We start from the raw sequence: 16,587 nt of genomic DNA, 5'->3' as shown, positions 1-16,587 counted from the left end.
AGACCAATGTCTAGTACCAGAGACTATACAGTATAAGAAAGACGAGAGAGCAAGGCGAAAACCGCGTAAACCACATAGATATAGTTCGCCGCGGGGTCAACAGATGGCGCGGATCGTCTGTCGTCTGTCTGTTTACATGAAGACCGGGACAGTTAACCCTGAGTGGGCGGCCCCGTGTGTACAACAACAGATCACCCTGAACTGTAGAATTTACTGTGTGATATTGTATGTGTGTGTGTGTGTGTGTCAGTGTATATGTGTGCGTGCGTGTGTACACATTAAAAACGTCAAGGCAAAAACATCAAGGTAATATCAGCCCACTCCGTTGGTTACCACGGAAACATGGACACGCTACCCGAGTTTTTAGTTGGCCGCGTTGCCAACAGATGGTGTTGATCAGAGCTCAGTAGCTCACGTTTCTTTTCTCAATAAAGGTAAACGCTTTCCCCTCCTTTTTATATAGTCTTTGTACAATAAAAAAAAATTATCCTACTCTTAAAACTTTTTCACGTTATATTAAATTCCTCTATTCGTTTTTCAAAATTTATGATCGTAAGCGAAATTTAGAAAGATTACATCAGCTAGCCGAAAAATTACATAGTAAATACTGTATACATCAAACGCTCGAGTAACGGCGTAAAAAATAATATTACAAATTATCCAAAAGAGATACAATGATAAAAAAGAGATCGGCACTTTTATGGGTAATTTCATACATAGATTACGAAAATAGCACTGACTTTTCTGTGTTACCCACCAATTCCATGTAAATGACCCTACTGTATATAATATCCTAATACAATATTTCAGAACATGTTGCTTATAAGATATGTTCATGTCTCATTTTTTTTTACTTGAAATAAGAACAGAATTCCTAGGTTCTAAATGATTTTGCAGGTTATATTGTTATTACCTATGCCATAATGCCTAGAGAATGCAAGAATTCGCCAGACAGCTTCTGTTATATTTGTGGATCACTAACATTGAAACAGTACAAAAGACGACTGACTTCTCACGTGAAGAAACTTTATGAATTGTACTTTGGATGCAAAGTTTGTGATCAGGACAAACGCTGGGCACCTATGTTGTGTTAGGTGCGCAAGTTCACTCTCAGGATGGTTCAGAGGCACCGGTCCTGGTCCAACATTTGGTGTTCCAGTGGTTTGGAGAGAGCCGCTGGCCATTCAACTATCTGCTACTTCTGTTTAACAAATATCACAGGTTTGTTTTACACACTTTATGTTCTCTGTCTGTCAAAGTATTGTACTGTCTTCTGTATTACAAAACTATGTGATAACCGTCTAATGTTATAATGTCTATCGTTCCTTATCACAAGTTGCAACCGGAAGGGCAAAAAGGCTATTGTCTATCCGAATCTTCGTTCTGCCATGCGTCCTGTGGGACATTCTACTGATATACCCGTCCCTCAGCCTCCAGCCGAAATGCCAAGCGATGACACGGGCAACTCAGAAGAATCAGAATCAGATGACGATTCCTATGAGCCGCAACCTGAATCTGGCAAGAAACCATATCTCATAACGCAGCCTGAACTCAGTGATTTGGTCCGCTATCTACCTGTCACCAAACAACAGAGCGAACTGCTAGCCTCACGTCATCAAGAATGGAATCTGTTGAAGGAAGATGCAAGGATTACAGCCTTCAGAAAACGCTCTTCAGATTTGCAGCAATACTTCTCAATGGAGAACAACCTCTGTTTTTGCAACGATATATGGGGACTGTTTGATGGTCTTGGTTTGAACTATGAACCTAGCCAGTGGAGGTTGTTTATTGACGCGTCTCTCTCTAGCATTAAAGGTGTTCTGCTACACAATGGAAACACAATGCTGTCTATTCCGATTGCTCACTCAGTCATCTTAAGAGAGACATGAAAATCTTGCTTTCATTCTAGACCGCATAAAATACAATGAATATGAATGGCTCGTTTGTGTGGATTTGAAAGTTGTTGCTATTCTCACTGGGTTGTAAGCTGGCTATTCTAAATTTATGTGGTTTCTATGTAAATGGGATAGCCGAATAAGATCGGAACAGTACGTGCGTTCAGTTTGGCCACCACGGGATTCACTGACACCCGGATCCCACAATGTTATTAATGAACCACTAGTAAAGAAGGAGAAGATAATTTTGCCACCACTCCACAAAAAATGGGTTTAATGAAACAGTTTGCCAAAACACTGAAACATGACAAACCAGCTTTCCAATATCGCAGGAAAAATTTCCCCAAATAAGTGATGCTAAGATCTATTTGTCGGCCCTCAAATTCGTCAACTCATGACACAACCCTTACACACTATTAGCTTAGGTAGGCGGTCAGCCCGTTCTCTCTTACCTCCTCCTAAATTTCTTCAATTTCCGAACTATAACTTCCTTCCCCCACCTCTAATCCCCTTTCACCCTCCTTTCTCTAAAAAAGAAAAAAAAAGAAAAACGGCACTGACCCTCTCCATAAAGTTGCTAGGAATTACAACTTACAGTATCACAAACATCTAAATGTATTCCTAAACCAGATTTTCTAAAGCTTAAGGAACTTATGTTGACTCAAACCAGATTTTTTTCATAATATAAACTAAGGTAAAACAAACTGTACATTACATAGCAATTACTAATAAAGATTCGAAGACAGAATTTTAATTATTATTTTACGATGATTAGTGATGAAGGTATGTCAGATCATGTGAGGATTAGACACCCTAGTTAATTTTCATCTGATGATTAAACACCTCAACGCTACCGGGGGGGGGGGGGGGGTTAGGTTAGGTTAGGTTAAGTTAAGTTAGGTTAGGTTAGGGTCCGTAACGTTAAGTTAGGATAGGTTAAATTATTTTAGGTTGAATTAGGGTAGGGTAGGTTTGGTTAGGTTAGGTTAGGGTAGGTTTGGTTAGATTAGGTTAGTTCCATACCTCCATAAGATATGACGATGTGAAGGCGTGGAACAACTTACCTCCACCCATTCCTTCCTTTAAATCATCTCATAAAAGGTATCTATTATATATGTACTAAGATTTTTATAACACATACACACACAAAGTACCATATCATTACGTTCACTCAGTGGCGTAGCTAGAGTGTGTGCCGCCCGGGGCGGCCCTTGAGTTTGCCGCCCCCCCGTGCCCCCACAAAAAATACATATTGCACAGTGACTCACTCGTCTTGTCACGATGGAGACTTGTGCAGAACTGAAGTGAATTGCTTGTAACTGGTGGATTGGTCGGCTGTACATGAACTGATATGACCCGAGACTGCATGGTTTTGCAGCTACTGGAGACGTTAATCCTTCCCTTTGTATCGGCGGCAAGTTAATCCTCGTCGTATCTGACCTAACACCTGACCCACACCACATGAGCTCACTGGCGTACTTGTTTGAAGTTGTTTCCTTAATCCTCAACAGGTTACAGGTTGTGTGTGTGGCGGGGGGCCTCATAGCAAGGGTGTAGCTCATGACGTGGCCGTGATGATGTGGGTCAGGTGTTAGGTCAGACACGACAAGGATTAACTTGCCGCCGATACAAAGGGATGGATTAACGTCTCCAGTAGCTGCAGATATGGGTGATGAGCAGACCCAAAAGTGCCGCCCCCCCAAAAGTGGACCGGGGCCCCCCCCTAGCTACGCTAGTGCGTTCACTCCCTCTAGTGCCCGGACACAGATGGGGAAAGGGTGTTATCCAGTGTGACCCAGTCTAACATCACAGGTTTCCTAGACTCCCGTTTCGTCCTGTACTAACACTGGACGATAAAGGTTAAAACGAAGTAACAGAACAACCTCACGAACGGCTAGTAAGTGGTGAAATGATAAACTAAAAAATAAATTGTGATTAGGTATATATATGAATTTAATGTGGTTCATTTTGTGTAATATGTTTTGATGATGTGATACATAAATTCTATAGTATCATACACTATTTTTGTTAAGTTTATCCTGAAGTGTATGTAAATTCAATTAATAATAATAGTGATTAATAGATAGTTGTATTTTATTGTAGTTACCCATTTAAAATAATTCATTTTCTCTTAATCTTGCAACTTCAAGGGTGAACTACAACAATTCTTCCAAGCGCCAACTATCATGATCACAAAAGTGTTTATCTACTCAATTATTCAATCAGATTATTGCAACAATCTGTACTGGTTACATTACTTAAAGGAGAGTTTATAATAGAGAAGTTACGTAAATAATAAACGGTTAGAGGATTTCTTGGGTTGTCCTTGGTTAAATTGACTTAATGTTTACCAATCTATACGCGCACTGTCTATGTGTATTACGAAACACTGTGAACCTGTATGACGATTTAAGAATGAATATCTAACTATCTATCTATATATCTATCTATCATGTATACATACACATGATACACTATCTTATTCACCTGTGTACTAAGTGTATCTACACCTGAGGGCCCCACACCCACTACAGGTAAGGACATCTCAAGGTCAATCGGCTCCCGTCCACACCTGAATCCCGATGAAGCTTCGTGTCTTCTCTTCGTGTCCAAAACTGAATACCAACACCGAGTTTACTGGTCTGCCTTGAAACTACCTCTGATCACTTATTCACTTACACATTACCAATGATTAAGAGTAATAATTTATTTATTTTTTTAAATATCTTTTTGACGCACGAAAAAATATGTTACTTTAAGGTAGTGGCATCAGGGGTTGTATAATTGAACGTGTGTGTGTGTGTGTGTGTTTCGAATAATTAAAACGTTTTAAATGTATAATCTATGGGCCTAAAACATCAATGACATACATACATACATACATACATACATACGTACATACATACAATGGGTACTGAGGACATACACGAATACAACTTCTAAACCACAATTACTTTACTGAGGAAAATATCCCATCACACAAACACTGGGTTAGGGCTCACCTCACAACACACACCTCAACACTCAACTAAATTCAACTTTACAATGTCTAGTACACAATAACAATACTAATCCTTTTCCTATTGGTCCATATCACCAGTCTTTCGACCAATCAGAGGACTGGAGAAGCACAAACTACATAGACCACTTGTTGAGGTTATCTAACTGTCTATCGTACACTCCAATCTGTGCTTACTGTGAAAGTTGATATTTTACAGACAACTTGGTGACAAGACCAGAGAATAAGAGGCACTACATAATCATATCTAAACCTGTAGATATATTATCGAATGTATTTAAGATGATTATAAATTATACAGTGCAAATATATTATAGCTGACTTAAATTAATGTCACTAATCACTTGAGGGTCATTATCAATCTTAATTATCCACAATTCAACTCTTATTTTTTTTTAGGCCAGAACTCCAAAAAGCTAATTCGTGTTCATTCTGGTGTGTTGAAAGAAAAAAAAAGGGGACGAAACTTCAAGCTCGCATAACGCAGGACCAATTTAAGGTTAGGTTAAGTTAGGTTATATTAAGTTAAGTTAGGTTAGGTTAAGGACTACTAGTAAGGGGTTTATTGGATTAAGTGTGTTTTACAGACTAACTGTTCATGATAACGGAATAAAATCCATATTTTTCCCGTTAACAACCAACGTCGTCATACCGTTAACAGAACAAGACCCGTCCCTTCCTGTTAACGGTGATGGACCCATATCGCTTCAGCTCACATCAATGTTCATGTCGCCAACAAAACAAAAACACTCCGTCCACCGCAAGAAAAATCTCCCAATCTCTCCCTCCCTCCCTCCCTCCATTCTTCCCTCTGTCTATCAATCCATCCCTCCTTCTCTCCTTACTTCCCTCTATCCACCCTCCTCTCCATCCCTCCTTCCACCCTTTCTTCAGTCCATTCATCTAGCCATCCCGTTGTCCAACCTTCCCTTCTTCTTCTCACACTGCCTCCCTCTAACTCCTTTTCCCCATCTCTCCTTTCCCCATCCCTCCCTCCTTTCCCCTCCAGCCTTTTCCCCCAACCGCTCCCTTAACAGGTCAGAGATTTTACCGCTTGACCGCTCGTCGCTCAGCTTCTGTTTACCACCTTAAAACAAACTCAGGGAGAGAAAGGGGGAGGGAGGGGGAAGAAGGGGGGAGGGAAGAAAGAGGAGGGAAATGTGGAGGGGGCGACGGAGGGGAAAGGGGGAGGGGGATGGAAAGAGGACGTATAGTTAGTTTAGCTCATTATTTAATTTTTTTTTATACGTCAAAATAAGAGATGCTAAAGGCTTCAAAAGAGAGAGAGAGAGAAATGAAAAAAGTCTCAGTTACGGAAAGATAAAAGACCTAGCTTGTTAGGTTGTCGCGGGAGACTCACTCACCGAAGAGGAATTGACTACAAGAGCGGGTCTCTCTCTCTCACGCGGAAAGCTCCTACCTCTACCACGGCTCTCGCACGCCAGGCCATCATGCTTCCAATACTATCATGCATATAAAGACAAATATTATGCCCGTAACAAAACTATCATGCTTGTAACAATTATTTCATGCCTGCAAGAACTAGTATTATGCCTGTGAGGATAATTATCAAACCTGTAATACTGCTGGATTAATGGATGTCATAGCCCCGAACACTAACATATGATAGGCGTGATGGTCTAACCTAACCTAACCTAACACCAGACGGTTTTATTCAGCACAGAGGTGGAGACACGGTGTACACAAGGGGTTTAAGTAAGTTTTTGTGAGTCTCACTATGTTATGCTTTGTCCTCATTGCTTCTTGTTATAATATGAAAGTAACAAAAAGAATCATAGGGCCCCTAAATTACGTAGGCCCCTAACTTACACAGGCCCCTAACTTATACAGGCCCCTAACTTATACAAGCCCCAACTTACACAGGCCCCTAACTTACACAGGCCCCTAACTTACACAGGCCCCCAACTTACACAGGCCCCTAACTTATACAAGCCCCAACTTACACAGGCCCCTAACTTACGCAAGCCCCTAACTTACGCAGGACCCTAATTTTCGTAGGGTTTAGGGGCTTTAGGCAAGGCATACACTTATTGTGTTTACGCCCCGACGTACACTGCACCTCCTAACACACACTGACTCGGTAGTGGTAACAGGGAGAGAACGGACGAATGCTGGTCATAAATCAGACAGTACCTAGATCACGTCTTTACCTTTTTCAAGACGATTTCGTTCATTAATAATATTGATTCTTATTATAATGTATGAGGTAAGTTTATTTAATCTGTGTTTTATCTTTTTACGTACAGGATTCCCAAAAAGTTGTAAATACTGTATATTTAATTGTTAATACATTTTTAGCTTTACTTAATAATTGTCTTGTCATATAATTTTTTTTAATAATTGAAGTTAATATTTCCCTCATAAATGACGAAATTGGAGAGTAGTGTTCCTTATGTGTTCTTTGTGTGTTCTTTGTGTGTTCTTTATGTGTTCTTTGTGTTCTTATAGTGTAAATAACAATTAAAAAATAATTTAGGTTAGGTTTTTACTGAGGAATTTTTTTCGAATTGTTTGCAGTTGTAATTGTTTAAACTTACAGTACTAATTGGAATGTGCTTAAAAATACGAATCTAGTTTATAACATTTTTCTTCATATCCATAGATTTTTTGTTGTTAATGAGGAGGGAATTCAAACTAACGTACTCTAGTGCATTGAACCTTTGTACCTATAGTGTAAACAAGACCAGGCAAGCCAAGCCAGCCAACAACAACTCCACAACATAACCTCCAACTATGACCACTCCCCATAACACAACCTGGATATATGAGCCAGCATTAAAGCCTTACATCCAGAGGTCCTCGACACGCAGACAGTGTTATACTCCCACCCAGATGTTTAAGTACCTAATTTAAGATAAAGTAAAATACGGGGCCATAACACCGTCCAGCCTCCTCTCTGGCTCCAGTCTCTGGCTCGTGAGGTTTGTTTTTATTTTTCCTCACAGTCATAATATAGTCTTTGTCTTATTTTGTCGCCATTTTGGTCTTGTAGGTGTCAGAGGTTACGTCAGCTAGTTAAATATTGGTTGGATTTTGTTTTAAAGATTCGTTAGTTTATTTATTTAATTTTTTTGGCCATATTGGGAAAACTGTAATACATTTAATTATGTTAGAGTTTGAGTGGAATTTTGATAACGGTAAGTTCTAGTTCTTTATGCCTGAGTTAAATTCTGACAGGTTGGGGTTCATTAGGAAAATTAACGTTAGAACCTTTGAGAATTTTTCTTTGTGTCGTAGATCAAAGGAGTCAGTTAATGCTTTGTTACATGACCAGTTAATGGAGAGAGTCTGTGAGGGTGTGGCGATGAATGAGAGGACACGTATAAACCCCTGAGGTGTGGCAGTATAATACCAAACAACCAATTATCCACACATCCAAACATCTTTCTACAAACTTTATTTCATTCATGTAAGAAACTTGTTATAAACACCTTACTATAACACTTCTGTAAAGGGTGTTGTATTGTGTTCTGGACAACTCTGGGATCATCACCTGGTCAAAACACATCCGGTATAAGTTACAGCGAAGAAAATTAACTATTGTATCAGCAAAAACATATATCCTTATTTTTCAGAAAGATTTTAGCAATGCAGGTGCGGATGGTCGTCTGCCAGCGCCGTCACTAGAAGGCAAGGAAGAGTGAAGCGTAAGATAATCTGCTTTTACGGTGATGATAGTATGGCAGTAAGCACGAGGTACGATAAGTTGATAGCGTATAACCAGCTGGAAGTACGAGAACATGTACTGACAATGGTGTGGCAGTAGGGGTCAGGGTTGTTTCCTGGCAGTACCTTCATCAACACGAAATGCATTAACATTATGCAGCGGCAATGGCACTGTGGCGGTAAGCGTCGGCATGTTGAATTGAATTGAATTGTAACAGTTTATTTAGCCAGAAAAATACAGATACAGAGTGGATAATAATAACAATATTAACATGGCTGAGCCATTTGAGAACCTGAGCTCTCTTTGAGGCACCTGATATATACTATACATTTATCTCAAGGAAGTATTATGTAACATTTAGTATCATCTGGAATAGTACAAGAGCATGGTGGTAATAAATACATCTCATAGTGTTGCCACGGTTATCACTTCAATATTTATTTATTTCATTATTTATAATTTTTATTTTTATTTATTTATTTATTTAATTATATTTTTTTATTTATACATACATATACACATACCTATACATACATACACATATATATACATACACATATATAACAAGAGAAACAAGAACAGATGCAGTACGGTCGCTTGCACTGAGCAGCAGGATGGTAGCCACCGTCACCAGCAGGAAGGACACTGTAGAAACAGTAAGATAAAAAGTTGCAGGGGCTATGACGTGGCAGTGGGCGTCTGGACGATCGTGTGGCAGCGCCGTCAGCAGCAGGAGGGGCGGCGGGTGTCACACAATGACCACAAGGTTCCACAATACGAGCCTCAGGGCCGCCGCCACCACCACTACAACGTGTGGTACAAATGACAGCAAAATCTAGAGTAAATGTTGGGCGGTGTTCTGCCAGCTCAGAGGAAGAGGAGCTGTTTCTTGCTGTATTTTCAAGTCTATGAATATATAACACTGGGCTCTGCACCGGAGTGTAGTAACAGGCACCTATAACTAGTCGCTCACACGTCCTGCCATAAATAAAAGCGACGTATTGAAAATATTCGAAACCTAACTAACGTGAACCAAGCTTTAAGGTGATCAGTCTAGGGGTTCAAAGTTGGCACGATACTGATTTGGGGACTCTGTGTGTGTGAGTGTGTGTGTGAAGACGTCTATGGGTGCCCAGATTAGTGTCATGGCAACTTAGAATCCCTAAATTTAATTGAACAAAATCTCAGGTGTTGAGAAATTTATAACTCTCCCTCACAAATGATTTACTGTACACACACACACACACACACACACACACACACACACACACACACACACACACACACACACACATCCTACATCCTTGACCACCGGAGGGTCAAGACCTACCAGGTGCTGCTGCGCAGCTGCCCCCTTTGGCCATGTTCAGCCATTCCCCAAGGCCCACTTCCCGACCCATCCTCACCACCGGGATAACTACATAATCAAAAGTGACAATTTCGTTTCGGAAAGAAGTGGGATCAGTGTTGAACAGTGATGAACAGTGTTTAAGCCAGTGAATTCAGCACTAGACAGTACCAGTGAGAGCCGTGACCTACCAGTGAGATAAGCACCCCTGGGAACTGGCCATCATCGTCTGACCAGGAGGTGCTAATCAGTCCACCATGGGAGCAACAGTGGGTCGGCTTCACACCTGACTACGAGACAACACAACACCACCCAGCAGAGAGAGTGAGGAACTGTGACACCACACGGTGTCCCCATGACCACGTAAGGTCCTTCATCTTAACACCTACGGACGAGTTACTACACCGCGTGAACATCACTCCACGCGCTGTCTGCATGACCACGTGAGGTTTTTCATATCAACACCTACTGACGAGTTACTGCACCCCGTGAACACCACACCACCCAGTATCTCCATGACCACGTGGGGTCCTTCATATTAACACCTACGATCGAGTTACTGCACCACGTGGCCTACGTGACCTCACACAGTACGGCAAGAGACCAGCCCGGGCCATCAGCTGCAAACTATAATAATTTGTATGCTCAGTTCATGTTCCTTCTCCTTTTAGTAATGAAAGCTTTTGTTAAACGACTCACCTACCCCATGTCTGTATGTAATAAGTAATTTTTGTCTAATGTATATTTTCAGTCTTCGGGCTGCAGGACATTTTCAATAAACCGTTAATTATTATTATTATTATTATTATTATTATTATTATTATTATTATTATTACACACACACATACAGGCTTCAAATAGGGTATCGTACCAAATTTTAACCGCTAAATTGAACCTTACCTGAACCAATCTTATAACTTCCGGGGAGAGAGAGAGAGAGAGAGAGAGAGAGAGAGAGAGAGAGAGAGAGAGAGAGAGAGAGTATTAGTACTAACCTAACCTGACACACACACAGAGGTCACCACCACTTACCACAGGCTCCACTTCCCAATTAATGGAAATCAATATTGACACCGGTCTAACACCACGCCCACTCACCACACCACCAACACCCACACACGCCCATCTACACCCATCTAAACTCACCTTTGCCATCCACGCCCATCCTTTACCATCCACGCCCATCCTCACCGCCCACGTCATACACTGCGTTAAAGATGATCCTGAGTATAGCAAGAGGTATAGAAGGTTACCCTGGGGGAAAACTCTCTCGGTGGGTGAGTGAGTGAGTGAGAAATACCCACGAAAATTAAGAGAACTGATTAAGGTGAAAGTCGGGTAAGATATTTATGGGCGTAGGATGATGTAGGTGAGGTGATGGAGTCGTAGAGCAGTCAGACCCCACGATGAATGGCAGTACCCGAGTTCGTGAACCACAGATTTTTTTTTTAGGGTTTCAGGGATCATGGGTTCATGGATCTTGGGTTCGTGGATCAGGGCTTCAAGGTTCATGGGTTCAGGGATCATGGGTACAACTCATCAAAGGGCCCCAATCCTGATAGTAGGCCCTAAATTTCCACCCTATCTAAAGTGGTCACCTATATATAAGACGAAACCTTTATTTAACGGTCTATATGGAGAGAAGAAAGTCCGTTATATTCAGGGTTCCTTAAACGTGAAACTCCATCCAATTAACGGACTGTATATATAGTAGAAATGAATGTCCGTTATAACGAGGTATCTATTAAATGCGAAGCCCCATATAACGGATTATATGGAGGTAAATCCGTTATATGGAGGTAAATCCGTTATATGAAGGTTTCACTGTACTGTATATACGTTGGGTTCCGACTTGACTGTTGACAAGTAGCCATCAATAGAGAGGCAATAACAGGAAGGAGAGGAAGAGAGGGAAGGAGAGGGGAGAGTGAGCGTGAGGGGGAGTTAAGAGGCTTGGAAGAGGGGAGGAAGGAGTGAGAGGGAGAACTAATACATCACAGGGGAGAGAGAGAGAGAGAGAGAGAGAGAGAGAGAGAGAGAGAATCAATAACAGAAGAACCTCAAGGGATTAACTAAAGAGAAGAAAAGTGATGAGGAAGAAAAGGAGGAGGAGGAGAAAAGATGGATAGATTCTCAAAAGTATATATATATATATATATATATATATATATATATATATATATATATATATATATATATATATATATATATATATATATATATATATATATATATATATATATATATATATATTTATATATATAAGGTATTTTCTTCTCTATTTACTATGAGACAACACACCTGGTTATGATACAGTCTCAGTGTTATTCCGACGCCATATTGTCCGTCATCTAGATAAACTCAGCCAATGGGAAACGTTTTCACCTCTTGACGGACGGACGAACAGAAAAGATCTCATTACAAGACATTCATCCCCTCTGACTATTGGATAACAAGTCAAGCGGGCCCCACTTCTATTAAGCCCTAATTCTCGCGGGCCCAAGTTCTTCAAAGCTCCAATTCTAACAGACCCTAGACCTAGATCATGGCCAGTTCAGTTCTAGGTTAGGTTAGGTTAGGTTAGGGGCCTAAAAAGACCAGACACTATCCAGCTTGTAGTATGAAATATATATCCCGTCTATAAGTTGGGGAGAGTCAAAGAAAACTCCATATTTTAATGGGTGACTGTAATATTTTTATTGTTTTTTTTTATCCCTCCCTGAAATTAATAGTGTGAGGACAAAAACAGCTATTATAACTATCTCATGGATGTTATATATTGTCACACACACATCCTTGACCACCGTAGGGTCAAGACCTATTCAGGCGCTGCCCCCCTTGGCCGATGTCGGCCCATTCCTCAAGACCCACTCCCCGACCCATCCTCACCACCGGGATAACTACATAATCAAAAGTGACAATTTCGCTTCGGAAAGAAGTGGGATCAGTGTTGAACAGTGATGAACAGTGTTTAAGCCAGTGAATTCAGCACTAGACAGTACCAGTGAAAGCCGTGACCCACCAGTGAGATAAGCACCCCTGGGAACTAACAACCATCTTCTGACCAGGAGGTGCTAATCAGTCCACCATGGGAACAATAGAGGGCCGGCCGGCTATGCACCTGACAACGAGATAACACAACACCAGCCAGCAGGGCGAGGTACTGTGACACCACCCCACACCACACGGTGTCCCCATGACCACGTGAGGTCCTTCATATCAACACCCGAGGACGAGTTACTGCACCACTTGAACACCACACCACCCGATGTCTCCATGACCACGTGAGGTCCCTCATATCAACACCCGAGGAAAAGTTACTACACCACGTAAACACCACACCGCCTGGTGTCTCCATGACCACGTGAGTTCCCTCATATCAACACCCGAGGACGAGTTACACCACGTGAACACCACACCACGGTTTCTCCATGACCACAGGCCCGGGCCATCAACTGTAAACTATAATAATTTGTATGTTCAATCAATGTTCCTTCTTCTTCCAGTAATGAAAGCTTTTGTTAAACGACCCACCCACCCCATGTCTTTGTATGTAATAAGTCATTTTTGTCCAATGTATATTTTCAGCCTTCGGGCTGCCGACTTTTTCAATAAACCGTTAATTATTATTATTATTATTATTATTATTATTATTATTATTAGTACATACACACACTCTCTCTCTTTCTCTCTCCCCAATTATTTTTTTGTTCATTCACCACTCTCTCTCTCTCTCTCTCTCTCTCTCACACACACACACACACACACACACACACACACACACGTAATACATATGTTTGTATGTAAAGTTAAGCCTCTTTACGTCTCTTAAAACTCAAGATTTCCTCCACGTTGATAATTCCACGTTGTGTTTAAATCTTCACCACTTGAAAAGGTGGAGAAGGAATTTAAGAATACCCAGACAGCATACGAGTGTTGGCATCTTAAGAATACATTAGCGTCTTGTGGCTTGAGGCTGATGATGGGTCGCTTTCATAACAAGAGGAGAAGGGGGTCAAGCCCACACACCCCGGGCTGGAGACCAGGATGTGGTTGGTTTTTGTGTTAAATCCCCGAATGTTAGGTTAGGTTTAAGTTTGGTTTAGGTTTGGTTAGGTTGGGTTAGGTTAGGATTAGGTTAAATTAGATGGTAGGCTTTGTTAGAGGTAGGTTAGGTTAGAGGAAGATGAAGTTAAGTAACGTTAGGTTAGGTTAAGGGGAGATTAGAGGTAAGTCAAATTATAGGTTAGTTAAATTTATATAAAAATAGATTTAGTGACGTTACATAAAGTTAGATTGTTATAATTGGATAGGCTATGTTAGGGGTAGTTAAATTGGGTTAGGTTTAGGTTAGGTTAGATTAAGTTAGGGGTTAAATTAAATTAGGTTAGGTTAAGTTAAGCTAGGTTTAAGTTGGGTTAGGTTCCAGGTTCGGGGATCCACGAGTCCCTCTTAAAAATACATTAGCTGTGTGTTGTGGGTCGTGGAGGTGATGGGTTGCCTCATAAGTGGGGAGGAAGACTCGTGTAAACATTACCTTCACCTCTCAGATTTTTAGTGTAATTTCTGTACATTGTGTTGGGTTCTGCTGCAGGGGAAATTAGCCACATTACTAATAGGCCCAAGTTTTACAAAGACCTAACGTAACTTAACCTAACCATAAACACTGGGACCATTAGAATTTAAGTTCCATAAGATTGGGGCCCTTTAGAATGGAGACCCTATTGGACCAGAATCTATTAATGAACTGATGCCTATAGGGTCTCGAGGTCTATTAGGACTGATGCTTACCATGGTTGGCTCGTACTGTAAGGACAAGTGTGAGCTGCGGATGGGGTACCTCTGGCCAACCACCCGGAATATAATCAGTATTTAAGTCTTGTCTTTATTATATAGGAGACAGAAGGTGTTGTTGTGTTGCTGAACTCATCAAAGTTTACTCCCAGTTTGTGTAGTTGAGAGTGAGAGAGCGTCGGGTGTATCACAAATATAACCGTAATTGCTTCACTCTGTCAGCGAAATTTGTGACGGATTTGCATAATACTTTGATGTGCGCGGGAGAAACTGCCAGTCTAAATATACCGAACAAACACAATAAGACATGTCCTCCCGAATAATGGCGCCGAGGCTGGAGAAGCTCTGTGTAAATTCTTTAGTGGCGTTGGGGGAGTTAAAACGACCCCATCAGATATATTCCTCCAATCGACACAATTGAGTTTTCCTCAAACACATCGACTTGGCGCTTTGTTTGCAATAAACACACACAATTATCTTACGACCTCTTGTGAGTCTAACAAATTCGCATCGGCCGAGGAGCAGAGCGGTGGATCGGAACCCACTCTTGGGGGCGCTTCAAGAGGCTCGACACGGCCCTTTCATTTACCTGATGAACCCGCTCTGTTTGTCCTCATGTCGGCGCCAGGCACTTTTATTTCTAAACACGATTATTGCATTAGTTCATTGGTCAGTGAGTGATCGTCGCTGTTTTCTTTTTTTCCTTTTTCTCTTTATTTTTCTTTTTTGGTGGGTGAATGATGGCTGGTCCAAAATTAACGAGAGGAAAAAGCTATAGACGCCGAGATGCTCCATGCGGCTCCCGTCACTTATAGTTATAGGGGATTAGATTAAATAAAGAGTCCCCGCTGCTTGGAATCTATAACTCCTTCTTGGGTTATTTACCTGCTGCCGGGATTATTTAATTACCGTGTGTGGCAGCGACGTAAGGAGACGCAAGGCAACATGCAGCAGAGAGCGACGCCTCGACTCCTGTGTTACACCGCTAATGGATCACAAACAAACAGGAGTGATTTTTGCTTGTTCGTTGTTCATCACCATGATTGTGTTGGATGACTCCTCCTCCTTCGTTTCCCTTCCCTCCCCTTCCCTTCCCTCCCCTTCCTCTCCCCCTTTCTCCCTTCCCATTCTCTTTCCTCACGTTCTCCCTTCTCTCTCCTCCCCTTCCCTCATCATCCCCCCCCCCAGGTATTCATCTCCTCTACAAAACACTGTTATATAAAAACACTGTCATCACTGAAGCCCTTCATGACTTGGTTTGTTAAGTGGTCGATATTATTTTGGGAGGGGAGGGAAGGGAAGGCGGTTGAAGGAAGGAGGGAAGGGAAGGAAGGTTGGAAGGAGGAAGGAGGGAAGGGAAGGGGTTGGAAGGTAGGGAAGGAAAAGTTACCAAAGTTTTCAATATTGTTATGGTGGGGGAGAGGAGGAAGTGGAATAGGAGGGAGAGAGGGTGGGGGAGAGAGAGGCGAGAAGGGAAAAAGGAAGTAGGGAAGAAGAGAAGAATGGATGGAAGGGATGAAGGGAAGGAAGAAAGGGAGAGGGAAAGAATTATGAATTATTTCTATAACATATAACCAGTTACCATTTTCAGTTTCACTTTTAAATTCTTATCATTTATCAATTTTTTCCACATTTTCTTTCTTTCCAATTAATTTAGAGTCTGTGTTGCCTAATAGTCTTTTCCTGCTTAATTTTTTCTTATCTCTTTTATATCATTATTCTTCTATTTCTCGTTTATTTTCAACGTATTTTTAGTTTTCTTTTTCATTGATTTTTTTTCTGTTCGTCTTTCGTTAATTCTCTATCTCACTTACTCTGAAAATTGGATTTTATTATTTATTTT

This window comes from Homarus americanus, unplaced genomic scaffold, assembly GCF_018991925.1.
Source record: "Homarus americanus isolate GMGI-L3 unplaced genomic scaffold, GMGI_Hamer_2.0 scaffold21914, whole genome shotgun sequence".
Taxonomy (NCBI): domain Eukaryota; kingdom Metazoa; phylum Arthropoda; class Malacostraca; order Decapoda; family Nephropidae; genus Homarus; species Homarus americanus.
The sequence above is the reverse complement of the archived record's forward strand: the minus strand, read 5'-3'. Positions refer to the sequence as shown.